General features: G+C 35.9%; 1 long non-coding RNA gene across 1 annotated transcript; it reads right to left on the reverse strand.

Moving 5' to 3' along the window:
* Positions 1-8,757: 8,757 nt before the first annotated feature.
* On the reverse strand, positions 8,758-12,890 carry LOC147996094 (uncharacterized). Its single transcript, XR_015671147.1, has 4 exons — positions 12,262-12,890; positions 11,975-12,047; positions 11,304-11,448; positions 8,758-11,101 (listed from the first exon to the last, which is right to left on the reverse strand). It is a non-coding gene; the product is annotated as an uncharacterized LOC147996094 (long non-coding RNA).
* Between the last annotated feature and the right edge of the window lie 741 nt (positions 12,891-13,631).

Raw genomic sequence — 13,631 nt, forward strand, 5'->3', positions numbered from 1 at the left:
TCTTATTGCCCTGTACAACGTTCAAGTCCAAGTGGATCAAGGACCTACACATAAAACCAGATACACTCAAACTAATAGAAAAAAAAAGTGGGGAAGAGACTTAAACACATGGGCACTGGGGAAAATTTCCTGAACAGAACACCAGTGGCTTATGCTCTAAGATCAAGAATCGACAAATGGGATCTCATAAAACTGCAAAGCTTCTGTAAGGCAAAGGACACTGTGGTTAGAACAAAACGGCAACCAACAGATTGGGAAAAGATCTTTACCAATCCTACAACAGATAGAGGCCTTATATCCAAAATATACAAAGAACTCAAGAAGTTAGACCGCAGGGAAACAAATAACCCTATTAAAAAATGGGGTTCAGAGCTAAACAAAGAATTCACAGCTGAGGAATGCCGAATGGCTGAGAAACACCTAAAGAAATGTTCAACATCTTTAGTCATAAGGGAAATGCAAATCAAAACAACCCTGAGATTTCACCTCACACCAGTCAGAATGACTAAGATCAAAAACTCAGGTGACAGCAGATGCCGGCGAGGACGTGGAGAAAGAGGAACACTCCTCCACTGTGGTGGGATTGCAAACTGGTACAACCATGTTGGGAGCATGGCCTTAAAACCCTCCATTATTGATGTTAATAGTATAGCTAAAGTTATATCTGACATCAAGATGACCAATGTGATGACCTGTAACCTTTCTGAAAAACCAACGTCCTGCTGACTAATAGATATGACAAACCCGTGACCTTTCTAACATCCTGTTAACATCAGCCGATTGCCTGACCACAAGAGAGCTGTGTCCTTGGCCTGTGTTAATGTTTTCTCCTTACCCCCCTCCCTGTTATGGTATAAATTCAGCCTTGGGAAAAAGTAAAATTGTTGCCTTGATCAGACTCTTGTCTTGGTGTCCTTCTTTGTGTCTCTTGTCCCCCATTCTCTTCCAAGTACCCCCTGCACCGTCGTTGACACAAACACTCTGGAAATCAGTCTGGAAGCTCCTCAGAAAATTGTACATTGCACTATCTGAGGACCCAGGTATACAACTCCTGGGCATATAACCAAAAGATGCTCCAACATATAACAAGGACACATCCTCCACTATGTACATAACAGCCTTATTTATAATAACTAAAAGCTGGAAAGAACCCAGATGTCTCTCAACATAAGAATGGATACAGAAAATGTGGTACATTTACACAATGGAATACTACTCAGCTATTAAAAACAATGACTTCATGAAATTCATAGGCAACTGGATGGAACTAGAAAATATCATCCTGAGTAAGGTATCCCAATCACAAAAAAGCAGACATGGAATTCACTCACCGATGAGTGGATATTAGCCTAAAAGCTCAGATTACCCAAAATACAATCCACAGACCACATGAAACTCAAGAAGAAGAACCACCAAAGTGTGTATGCTTCAGTCCTCCTTAGAACGGGGAGCAAAAATATTCATACCAGGATATATGGAGACAAAGTTTGGAGAAGAGACTGTTGGAAAGGCCATCCAGGGACTGCCCCACCTAGGGGCATATATATACATATATGCATATATATACAGCCACCAAACCCAGACAATATTGCTGATGCCAAGAAGTGCATGCTGACAAAGGCCTGATATAGCTGTCTCCTGAGAGACTCTACTAAAGTATGACAAATACAGAGGCAGAAAGAAGCTTGCAGCCAACTATTGAACTAAGAACAGATTCCCCATTGAAGGAGTTAGAGAAAGGATTAAAGGAGCTGAAGGGGTTTGCAACCCTATAAGAACAACAATACCAACCAACCAGAGTTCCCAGGGACTAAACCTCCCAAAAGATACACATGGACAGACCCATGGCTCCAGCTGTATGTGTAGCAAAGGATGGCCTTGTTGGGTACCAATGGGAGGAGAAGCCCTTGATCCTACCAAGGCTAGACTCCTCCAGTGGGTGAGTGGATACGTTGGGGAACACCCTCATAGAATAAGGGGGAGAAGGGATAGGATACAGTGTTTATAGACAGGAAACCTGGAAAGGAGATAACATTTGAAATATAAATAAATAAAAAATATATCCATTAAAAAAGGAAAAAAATAACATAGGTGATGACAGGGGCATCTGCTAACAAGATGCTTCACATTTCCTTCTTCAAATATACTTGCTTTCCACTTCTGTCTGTGATTTTTGTTCTTGCCATGTAAACAGGCAGTATTTCTACAGTCAAGGCAAACACGGATGGGGTAGGATAAAAATGTTGTGAATGAAAGGAAAAATAGAGGAAAAAGCTCAGACCACATACAAATTAAAGAAAAAAATCTCTTTAGGATGAGTTACGAATGAAAGTATGTCAAAGTAGTGCTCACAATATTGTACTTTTTTATTTTGAAATACCAGTGACAGGCATCTCTGTTCCTAAAATATTGAGTTAGTTACAAAATATAACGTAATAGATTTTTCTAGAATAAAATATATGAAAAAAAAATTAAATACAGTGTCATGGCAATCTAGAACTTTAAACTTTTCTCATTTTCTTTGTTTATGTTTTTCTATTTGCTTTCACTTATAAGTATGTAAATGTTTATGTTTATAAATATGCATGATCCAAATACAGAAAACATAATGAAAAAATTTGCAAACAAAAACAAACAAAAAAACCCAAAAAACCAAAAAACAAAGAAAAACCAAATCCATAATGTCACTATTACAGCCCAATAAAGTAAACACGCTGTGAATATGTTACAGTATTCATTGTATTTAAGTTTCCTCTATCACCAGTTTTACTCAAATCATGTTTCAAATTATGTTCATGACTGATGTGTGGTCACGATGGCTTTTTTAAGTTCATTTAATCATGACGAACACTTTTCCTTCACTTAATTTCATGTAGTTACTAAAATATCTGAGGCTTCTTTTCTTACAGTTTTCATCCTAAAGTTGGTAATAGTATTCTTGGGGATTAAATAGAGGAGCCAGAGGAGTGAGTTTCAAACTTTCAAATCAGAAGCTGTTCAAACAAAATATTTTATTCATTAATATTTAATAATTTTATAAATAAATAGAAAATCATTGAAATGAGGCTAAGTATGTAGTTCATTGCTTGAAAGTGTGCTTATCATTTTGTGCATGCCTAGATTCAATTCATATAGTTTCAAAGAAAATAATTAGAAACTGTTAAATTTTAAATTTGTCATTAGATTACAATGATTGTCTTTGAACTGTATTATAAATATTTCTTCCTATCAGAGTCTGAACAAAAATAATTCCATTAGCCACATTTGACTTTATAAGTTATATATTATGCCTTCATATTTTTGATTTTTAATGATTAAAAATAAATCCTATAAAAGTATATAAATCCTATAAAAGTTCTCCACTTTGAATTTATCTCATTCCTACAATTTAGAAATGTAAAGATGTCATAAGATTTAGGATAAGTATTGATAAGTCGAGAAGTGATGCTACAGAAGTTACAGCTACGTGAATGACCCACTAAATGGGTCATTCTAAAACTGATCAGTTCTTAAGAGCTCAATATCTCTATTACAAATGGCCCCGTAAAAGTTTCCAGTGGTGGCTTTATTATCAACTTTGTAGATAAATTGCTTCATTCAAAGTTCAAAAGTGGTTATTTTCTAGTTCCACCATTACATAGGAATATGTCATAAAGAACATTCTCTTGAACTTAGACCAATTATAGCTTATATTTACAATATATGCAAAGCCAATTATGCACAGTGACTATTTCAGAATATAACTAGAGGATACATGCATCCACAGGATTTTTTCCATTTGATTTTTTTCATCAAACAAAATGTATCAAAGTTGTTTATACATAAAACACATTTTAATGTGTAAAATTTTTCTTAAGTACATGTGAAACTAGGAGTTCCATCTACTTTTTCTTTCCTCACACTATAGAGATATTTTTAAAAAACTCCTAAATTTCTAATTTCTGTGCATCGAGTATAAAGTATGGATAATCTGTAGAGCAGAAAACTAAATGATCTCTAAAGTACTTTATTTAATGTGACATAAGGGGATCTAATGAAACAGAGATGCACAAAGTCAGATTCAACAGAGGGAAAGCCCACGCTCATGTTTAGTAATGATTTGGAATAGAAATCAGGCCTTCTGGGGTTGGGGATTTAGCTCAGCGGTAGAGCGCTTGCCTAGCAAGCGCAAGGCCCTGGGTTTGGTCCCCAGCTCCGAAAAAAAGAAAAGGAAAAAAAAATCAGGCCTTCTTCTTCCAAAATAGTCTTCAAGCCCCTACTACATTCTAATGACTGATGTGTGAACCATTAGACAGGTATGATACCCCACTGATATATTTATTATCAGACTTATAGCTTTACTGTAAACCTTGCATCTAATATTGTTTCTAACTTCCATACACTAAGTGAAGACATGTCAGGACAGGGCCACGTTCTGTCTTGTGAGAGCATTTTAGGTGGTTTTCAAGTCAGACCTTCCTCAGAACAAGTAGAAGGCTCCACCAGAAACAACGCAAAGCAGGAAGGAGAAAACCAAAAGTGGCTGCAAGTTCTTCATAGTTCAGTGAAGCTTTGGCCATGTGTGTGTATCAGGTTGACTTGTATAAACTCTTACAGAAGACCACTGCTATAGGGAAAGGTCAAAATAAATATACTACATTTCATACAGGATTTGCAAGTTACATTAGAGAAAAATAGGATGTATATCCCTTTTAAGTTATCATCTATTCCTATCTGCTCCTTCAGTACGAGCACTTTATTTCCTGAGTAATTTGTTTTTCTCTTCTGTGCTTGTATATCAATTTAGATAATATGGACATGACTTTTCATACTGAGAGAAACATTACCAATTCCTGGTCATTCTTTGTTCTGCATGTTTTGATCATTTCCCACAGAAAGACAGTAACATCTAAAGCATTCATTAATTTTAACTGCAAACTGCATCTATGCTGTTTAAATGAAACTTTCTGTGTTGGATCTGACTTTCTCATTAGAAGGAATAAAGCAGGTAGGGGACTTTCTTGCCAATAGCTTGTAAGCTAAAAATTTATTTGTGCAAAATGATCTCAGAGCCAGGGTATATCTTGAGATTAAGATCATTATTAACTGTCCTAAGCCTTAAACAAGAACATTGGCAGTTAACTTACCAGGAAGAGAACAAATGGCTGGTCAACATCACCCTGATTTTGGACATTTAATGCTTGGTACATCTTGTTTGTTGAACAGAGGGACCACTTAACTCTAAAAGCTGTTTTCAGGGTCAGATTTGTTTTAAACTTTCAGCCATAAAAAGAAAAAATGCTGGTCACAAATGCTTTTAGAGCAGCAGGACTCTAAGGTAAATCTAGTAAGACTTAGGCCACAAGGCAATCAGAAGGTTGAACCCACTCTAAAGAGTTCCTGCCTGTTGTCACTAGAGAGACTTTGCCTCTATCTGACTAAGCATATAGAAGCAATATGTTGTAATATGGATCAGAGTTTCAATGATATCATTTAGCATATTTAATAAGTTCAATAATAACCATCAGAATTATAGTTATAATGTTAGATATCATGGGGTTATTTCTACCTACTGGGAAAATGGAAATAGCAACATTTAAACACAAGAAACCAAGTGTCAAAGAGGGCGTTTCAGAATAATATTTTAATAAAGCTAGGGCATTATTTTTTAATGCAAAAGTCAGGTAAGTAGTAAAGTTCTCAAGGAAGTTAAGATCTTGAGACATTTTTATATCAAAATATTTGGATACTGTCATAATCCTATAATGTTATTGAAATATCTATATACCATATTCATCAATTTAAAATGTAAAGTTTAATGTATACAATATGCCATAGTCATGTATTTAAAATATGAAGTTTAATGAATAGAACATGCACAATATTGTCCAAATATCTTCACTAGCAAAAATTAAAATATTCTTCCCACACCAAAAGAAGATTCAGGTATGCTATAGTATGATGTATTCTTTATTATGTAGCCCAATATTATTCCACCGTAGTGATCTAGTACATTCTACTTGTTGAATGGCAAATCTTAGCTATATTTTCTTTTATCTTTTGTTATTAATATTGGTATGGATAATTTTGCATGAACAGTTTTTCTATTTTCTCAATTACATAGCTAGATGTGTACCAACTGTGCCATTTGGTAACTCTATATACTTTTTTTAAATCAACGAATTTTTATTATATTTTATTTTTAATTTTTACATTTTGTTTATTTTTATTTATCCACTTTACATCCCACTCACTGCTGCTCTCCTAGTCACGCTCTCCCACAATTCTTCCCCCCACCCACTCCATACCCTTCTCCTCTGAGAGGTGGAGACTGTATCTAGATATCTCCCCACCCTAGCACATCAAGTCTCTGTGGGGCTAGGTGCATCCTTTCCCACTGAAGCCAAACAAAGCAGCAATGAAGAGAAACTTAAAGCAATCCCACTAAAATCAGGGAAAACACAGGTTTGCTCACTCTCTCCATATCTATTCAATATAGTACTTAAAGTTCTAGCTAGAGCAGTAAGACAACAAAGGGAGTTCAAGAGGACTCAAATTGGCAAAGAAGAAGTCAAGGTATCACTATTTACAGATGATAGTATGCATAAGTGACCCCCAAAATTCTACCAGAGAATTTCTACATCTGATAAACAATTTCAGCAAAGTACCTGATACAAAATTAATTCAAAAAAATCAGGAGCTGTCCTTTATACAAATGATAAATGTGCTAAGAAAGAAATTAAGGGAAAAAACATTTTACAATAGCCATAAATAATATAAAATATATTGGTGTAAATCTAACCAAGCAAGTGAAAGATCTGTATGACAAGAACTTCAGTCTCTGAAGAAAGAAATTGAGAAAGATATCAGAAGATGGAAAGATCTCACATGCTCAAAGAAAGGTAGGACTAACATAGTGAAAATGGCCATCTTACCAAAAGCAATCTACAGATTCAATGCAATTCCCAACAAAATTCCAACACAGTTCTTTACAGACCTTGACAGAACAATTCTCAACTTCAAATGAGAAACAAAAACCACAAGGATAGTCAAAACAATTCTGAATAATAAAAGAATTTCCAATAATTCTATATTTTAAAGCTTTCCAAAATAGCCTGAATTAGTCTGTACTCCTAACATCTGTATAAGAGGATGTCGATCTCACCATATCCTAATTAACATATGATTGTTATAGTCATCCAAAGAAGTGAAGCACATCTCAATGGAGAATTTTGCTGTTGTTCATGGCAGGTTTTGTTTGTTTGTTTGTTTGTTGGGGTTTTAGTTTGTTTTGTTTTGTGGTTTTGTTCTTTTGTTCTTTTGTTTTTTGTTGATTGGCTGGCTGAATGGTTGGTTGGTTGTTTGGTTGATTGGCTGGCTGACTGGTTGGTTGGTTGGTTGGTTGGTTGTTTGGTTGATTGGCTGGCTGACTGGTTGGTTGGTTGGTTGGTTAGTTGGTTGGTTGGTTGGTTGGTTGGTTGGTTGGTTAGTTTGTTGGTTGCTTGATTAGTTTGTTGGTTGGTTGGTTGGTTGGTTGGTTTGTTGATTGGCTGGCTGACTGGTTGGTTGGTTGGTTGGTTGGTTTTGTATAACTCCTTGGGAGAAATGTCTGTCAAGAACTTTATTTTTCAGCTGAGATTTTTGTACCTTTTATTGAATTTTAAGACTTCGGGTTCTTAAAAATTATGTAAATATAGACTTCAGGGTCTTATACATCCTGGATATTAGACCCTTATCAGACATACAATTTATAGTATCTTCCAATTCTGTGAGCCATCCTTTTGTTTAGTTAACTTTTTTTGCCTTGATTTTGGTGATCTGTGGTTTTCCTCTGTAGTGCAGGATATTCTGAAACTTGATCTGCTATAAAGCCCAGATTATCTCTCACTCTGGCTTCTGAATTTGAGGTTACAGATATATGCTCCAATGCCTGACTTTATTTCAAGAGTGTTTTCTGATTTTATATATATACACATATATATGTATATATATAATTTTGTATTTATCAAAGATATAATTTATGTTATTAGTTTTGAGAATTTCATACAATGTTTTAATTATATCCATCTCACTTACTCAACTTCTTCCAGAGCCACCCTTCTTCCCTAACCCCAACAACTTTGTCTCTTCATTTTTTTAAAACCCATAAGGTCTGATTTATACAGCCTATATATTTTCACATGTTTAACCTTCCACTGGATATGACTGAATTACCAGGAGATATACTTTCAAAAAACTATATTGTTGTTTTATTTTAAGTGTACAAGTAGTATATGTTTGTACAGTCATGCATGCCTGGTATTCATGGAGACCAGAAGAGGGCATCAAATACCCTGACCTTGTGCTACAATTGGTTGTGAGCCACCATGGGAGTGCTGTGGATCAAACTGGATTGGCTTCCAGAGCAGCTGTCTCTTTTAACTACTGAGGCATCATTTCTCAGGCTGGCAGGAGATACACTGTTGAAAAAAAAACAAAACTAAATTTCCCTTTCCTAGGAAATCAGTCCCTCAGCTAGGAATGAGACTTCATGACCACCTGCCCTGTCCATGCTTGGATGAGTCTGGCTTGAGTTTGGACAGACCACGTGCACACTGTCACAATTCCTATCCATGTGTGAACTTTTCTTGCTGTTTCTGGTACTCATTCACGACCTCTGGCTCTTACAACTCCTCAGCTGACTGCACTGCTATGATCACTGAGCCTTTGACGAGGGGTTGTGATATAGATATTCTATTTAAGGGTGGGAATTCTGTGGGGTATTTTTTTTTATTCTTTATACTATGACCAGTTCAGTTGTGGGTACCTGTGTTAATCATTACCTACTGCCATAGAAGCTTCTCTGTTAAGGATTGAGAAATACAGTAATTTATGGGTATAATAAGTTGTTAGGAATTCATTTAATACTATGATGACTTAGCAGAATAAAGTAATGGGTTCTCCTTTAGGGCCTATGACCTGTCCATCTACATGTAGTAGGCCTCAATATTGATGCCAAATATGGGTTTCATCCTGTGGAATGAACCAATCTGAAAGTATTTGTGCCAATATTGCACCAGTGGGTACATCTCGCCGAACCAGGTATTGCTGTAGCTGAGTTTACCACCAATTAAATAGCACTTTTCAACCCCATGAAAGCTAGCCAATAGGAATGAGGTTTTCAGGTCAGTACAATATTGATATCTCTATGTACTCTGATTTAAGTAAATGGTGTCTCCAGAACTATGGTTTTACCATTAAGTCCTAAAGGATAACCAATAATGCTAACACTGGGTCCATAGAACCCCACTGACTAGCAACTCTAGAGAAAGTAACCCATTCTTTATATAATAGCTTGTGGTGTCTAGTAGGGGCACTGCCACCCTAATAGAAAAAAATCAACATTTAAAGTCTTTTATGGCTACGATAAAACACCATGGCCAAAAACAACATGAAGAGAGGATTTATTTGGCTTACATGTCCTACTCACAGCCTATCACTACAGGAGGTCAAAGCAGAAACTCAAGCCTGACAAAAACCTGGAGTCAAGAATTATAGCAGAGGCCATGGAGGAATATTCCCCATGGCTTGCCCAGCATGCTGCTTTGTAGAACTAAGGACCACATGACCAAGAGTGAAATTGCTCACACTGGACTGTGCCTTTCCACATCAATCATTAATCAAAAAATATCCTATAGATTTGCTTACAGTTCAATTTTTTGGAGATCTTTTCTCAGTTGAGATTCCCTCTTTCCCTTGACACTCTAGCTGTGTCAAGTTTACAAAAAAGGAAAAAAATGAAAAAGAAAAAGAAAAAAGAAAGAAAGAAAAAGAAAAGGAAAAAAGGAAAAAGAAAATAATTACTGGAAGTTCTTACATTAGTAGCTTTCCAAATAACTTTCTTGGATGTTTTTGGTGTTACTTATTCATTTCCATATTCCCTCCTGCACTCTGCCTTCACATCCCCAGATTTCAAGTTACACTACAGAGCTAAGTAATGAAAAACAGCATAAAAACAGACACATTAATCAATAGAATATAATGTAAAAATCCACATACAAGCCAAACTCCTACAGCCACTTGGTTTTGGGCAAACAGGTCAGAAATGTACACAAGAAGGGAAATAAGTATGTTTAACAATGGTTTTGGTCAAACTGGATAACCACACATAGACGGAGGAAACGAAATCCTTTCCTCTCAATGGATCAAGGACCTTAGCACAAGACCTGAAACTCTTAATCTATTAAAGGAGAAAATAGGATCTGTGCTTGACCCCATTGGAACAGAAAGTGACTTTCTGACCAGAAGATTAATAGCATATGCATTAAGGCGAATTGATCAATAATGAGTTAATTAATGGAAACTCATGGAGCTGTACAACAAACAACACCATCACTAAAGTCAAGAGGCAGCCTACAGAACACGAGGGAAATTTTACTAGTTATACATCTAACAGATGTTAGTCAGGTAAATGTCTAGAATGAATAAGAAGACCTAAGATGACCTGAAATAAGAAAACAAACAACCCAAGGGAGAAAATGGGGTGTAAAACCAAACAGTTATTAAAGGGCAAAACACAAATGACTAAGAAACATTTCTGAAATGTTTAGAATCTTTAGTTCTAAGGGAAATGAAAATTAAAATTAGTCTGAGATTTCATCTGATCCTAGTCAGAATGGCTAAGATAAAGTAAAAGAACAAAATAACAGCAGATGCTGGCATGAATACGATCTAAACGGAACATTTATTCACTGCTGGTGAGAGCAGAAACGTGTAAAGCCACTGTAGGCATCAGCATGGTGATTCTTCAAAAATCTAGAAACTGATCAACCACAGGCTCCAGTTAGACCACTCTTCCTCATGTCCAGAGAACTCTTCATCCTACTATATAGATACTTGCCCATCCATAGTCATTGCTCCTCTTTTCATGTCATAGGGTTTCCATTACTGGGAAGAGACACCATGACAAAGGGAACTCTTATAAAGAAAACTTTTAATTGGGGCTGACTTATAGTTTCAGAGGTTTAGTCCATTGTCGTCATGGTGGGAAGCAGGCAGGTAGACATGGCGCTGGAGACGGAGCTGAGGGTACTGCATCTTGATCTGCAGGAAGCCGGAGATTTATGTGTCACACTGAGCTTGGCTGAAAAGTAGAAAAAAGTCTCAATGCCCATCTAGGTAGGTAGGTAGATAGACAGATAGGTGATAGATAGATAGATAGATAGATAGATAGATAGATAGATAGATAGATAGATAGATAGATAATAGATAGATAGATAGATAGATAGATAGATAGATAGATAGATAGATAGATAGATAGATAAACATAGATATATTTCTGTTACCTGCAGATTAGGATGTAAAGCTCTCAGCTACTATTCCAGTGCTATGCCTGTCTGCTTTGCACCATGATGATCATCAACTAATCCTCTGACACTGTAATACCCCAATTAAATGCTTTCTTTTAAAGGGTTGTCTTGATCATGGTATCTAAAAGAGACATATGTCATAAGTTGTAGGCTGATGAGCAAAAGACAGAAGTAAATTATGCAACTTTCAACCTATTGAATAAGGAGAAATGTTCCAAAAAATAAATCTGATAAATTTAAAGGGAAAATAATAGGCCAGCTGGCATTAAAGTATAAATTAAAGTTATAAATATAAACATACTCTTACAGTAACTATATGAATGTAAATAAAGTAATTACTTAATTTAAAACATTAAAATTTGGTGGCCCAGAGGTTATGGTCATTCTGGTATTCATGTTTATCAAATCACCAACCAGGGACCTGGGAGGAAAGAATAATCCCACTCTGGAGCGAGAAAGTAAGACGACACTGTGAGAATCTTTGGTCCTGTCCACAGAACCAAGGGAAACAGGGAGGGACTCCCACTGACCAAGTTTGAGCTGATGTCACCGTTAAAAATAACAATGACCATTAACAATTTTAGTATGCTGAATGAATAAAAATACACCAAACTATACACAAAAGAGAAAAGGAAAGTTATACATGCCGTGGAAAATGGAATAGTAGCTAGAAAGTTCTAGTTAACTGGACACAGGGTCTCACGTTCCATTCCCTGTGCTCTGTGGGAGAAAGAATTGAATGGGTGACTAAATGTTCATTACCAATATATAAAAATAAAAACTGATTTTATTTATTATTTTATTCTGAAAACTTGCTAAATTATAGTAACTACATTACTATAAGAAGAAGGTTTCGTGTAGGCTTAGATTTTTGAAAACCTACTTTTAATAAGGTACTTAAATGCTTTAGCCTCCCTTTTAGCCCACCGCTCACCAGAGGTAGTGAAAATGAAAGATCAGTCGGGCAAAGGAGGATGTGGATCTGTTCAGAAATAGTTTTTTCAGAACAAATCCAATCTGCATTGTCAAGATATCAGCAGTCAGTAGCTCGATCCACTTGCAAATTCCATTCATGTATCGGCAACAGAAATTTGATCCAGAAAAGACAGCCAAGGCTCTGCTAATCAGCTCAAATCCGTGAAGCAGCGAGAAGCCACTGGAACACGATCAGTGTTCTTTAGTGTGTTTCTCTCAATGAAGTCAAGACAAACAATGGCCAGCAAATAATGGCAAGGTGAACCACAGCATCATCAGTGAAAGCCAGTGTGAGCAAATCCCAACAATGACCAGCAAAGAATTGTAAGGCAAACCAATACCACACAGCATCATCCACTGTCCGTTGGGTTATATTTATACCCTTTCCAAACATCACATGTCCTTTCAAGCATCGACCCTAGCAAACATCACATGTCCACTTCCCAGGTTGCTTCCAGAAAAACACCACGTGTCTGTTCTCAGCAAAACATCCTCCCATATGTCTGCTTCAGCAAAAACATCTTCTCATAAAACATTTTCCAGAAAAACATCGCACAACACCGGTGAGTCTCCACAAAAATCAGAAATGTCCACTTCAGTAATGTCTTAGTATGTAATAAAAAGGGTAAACACTATTTACTTGCCAATGAATACAAAAACCATTCTCATTGTCCTATGCATGAATTTTCCAAACCAATATGGAAGAAATCTTTTAAAATAACACTCATGTGTTATATAATCTTTTCTAGAGGCTTTACATTTCTGAGCTTTTTACTAAAAATAAAATACATTGATAGTGATCTATATATGATCCATTTATCACTATTAAAAATCAATGCATCTTTATAAATGTATTAATAACAAACTTTATCTTTCAAAGTTTAAATGAAACAATTTGTATGTGCTTGAATTAAACTTGGCATTCCTACTTCTTACAATGAAAACAATATATATTCATAATTTGTCCTATAATACAATAGCTATATTTATATCAGGCTATTATTCTTTTTGTCAAATCAAATTAGAGCCCCTATGCTATGATACCTGAGACCATGCTCAGTTTTCTTACTAATCAATATTTATCTATTCACTTCTCATTACACCAGCACGATGTTGGTAACACAGAGTAAGCTAGGAGAGGTGCTGTTCCCAGAAATTGTGTGAGAATTGCTTTTATCCTTTACTTTTTTAAAAAGTGGCTCTTGACTAAATAATTTTAGTAACACTTTATGTAACACACTAAAATGTGTGCTACACATCATCCCCAGCACTCCCATTAACTATGGAGAATCCCCAGCCTACAAACTTTCTACCTTGATGATTATTACA

The sequence above is a fragment of the Rattus norvegicus genome, chromosome 2 (genome assembly GCF_021556685.1).
Source record: "Rattus norvegicus strain SHRSP/BbbUtx chromosome 2, alternate assembly SHRSP_T2T, whole genome shotgun sequence".
Lineage (NCBI taxonomy): Eukaryota > Metazoa > Chordata > Mammalia > Rodentia > Muridae > Rattus > Rattus norvegicus.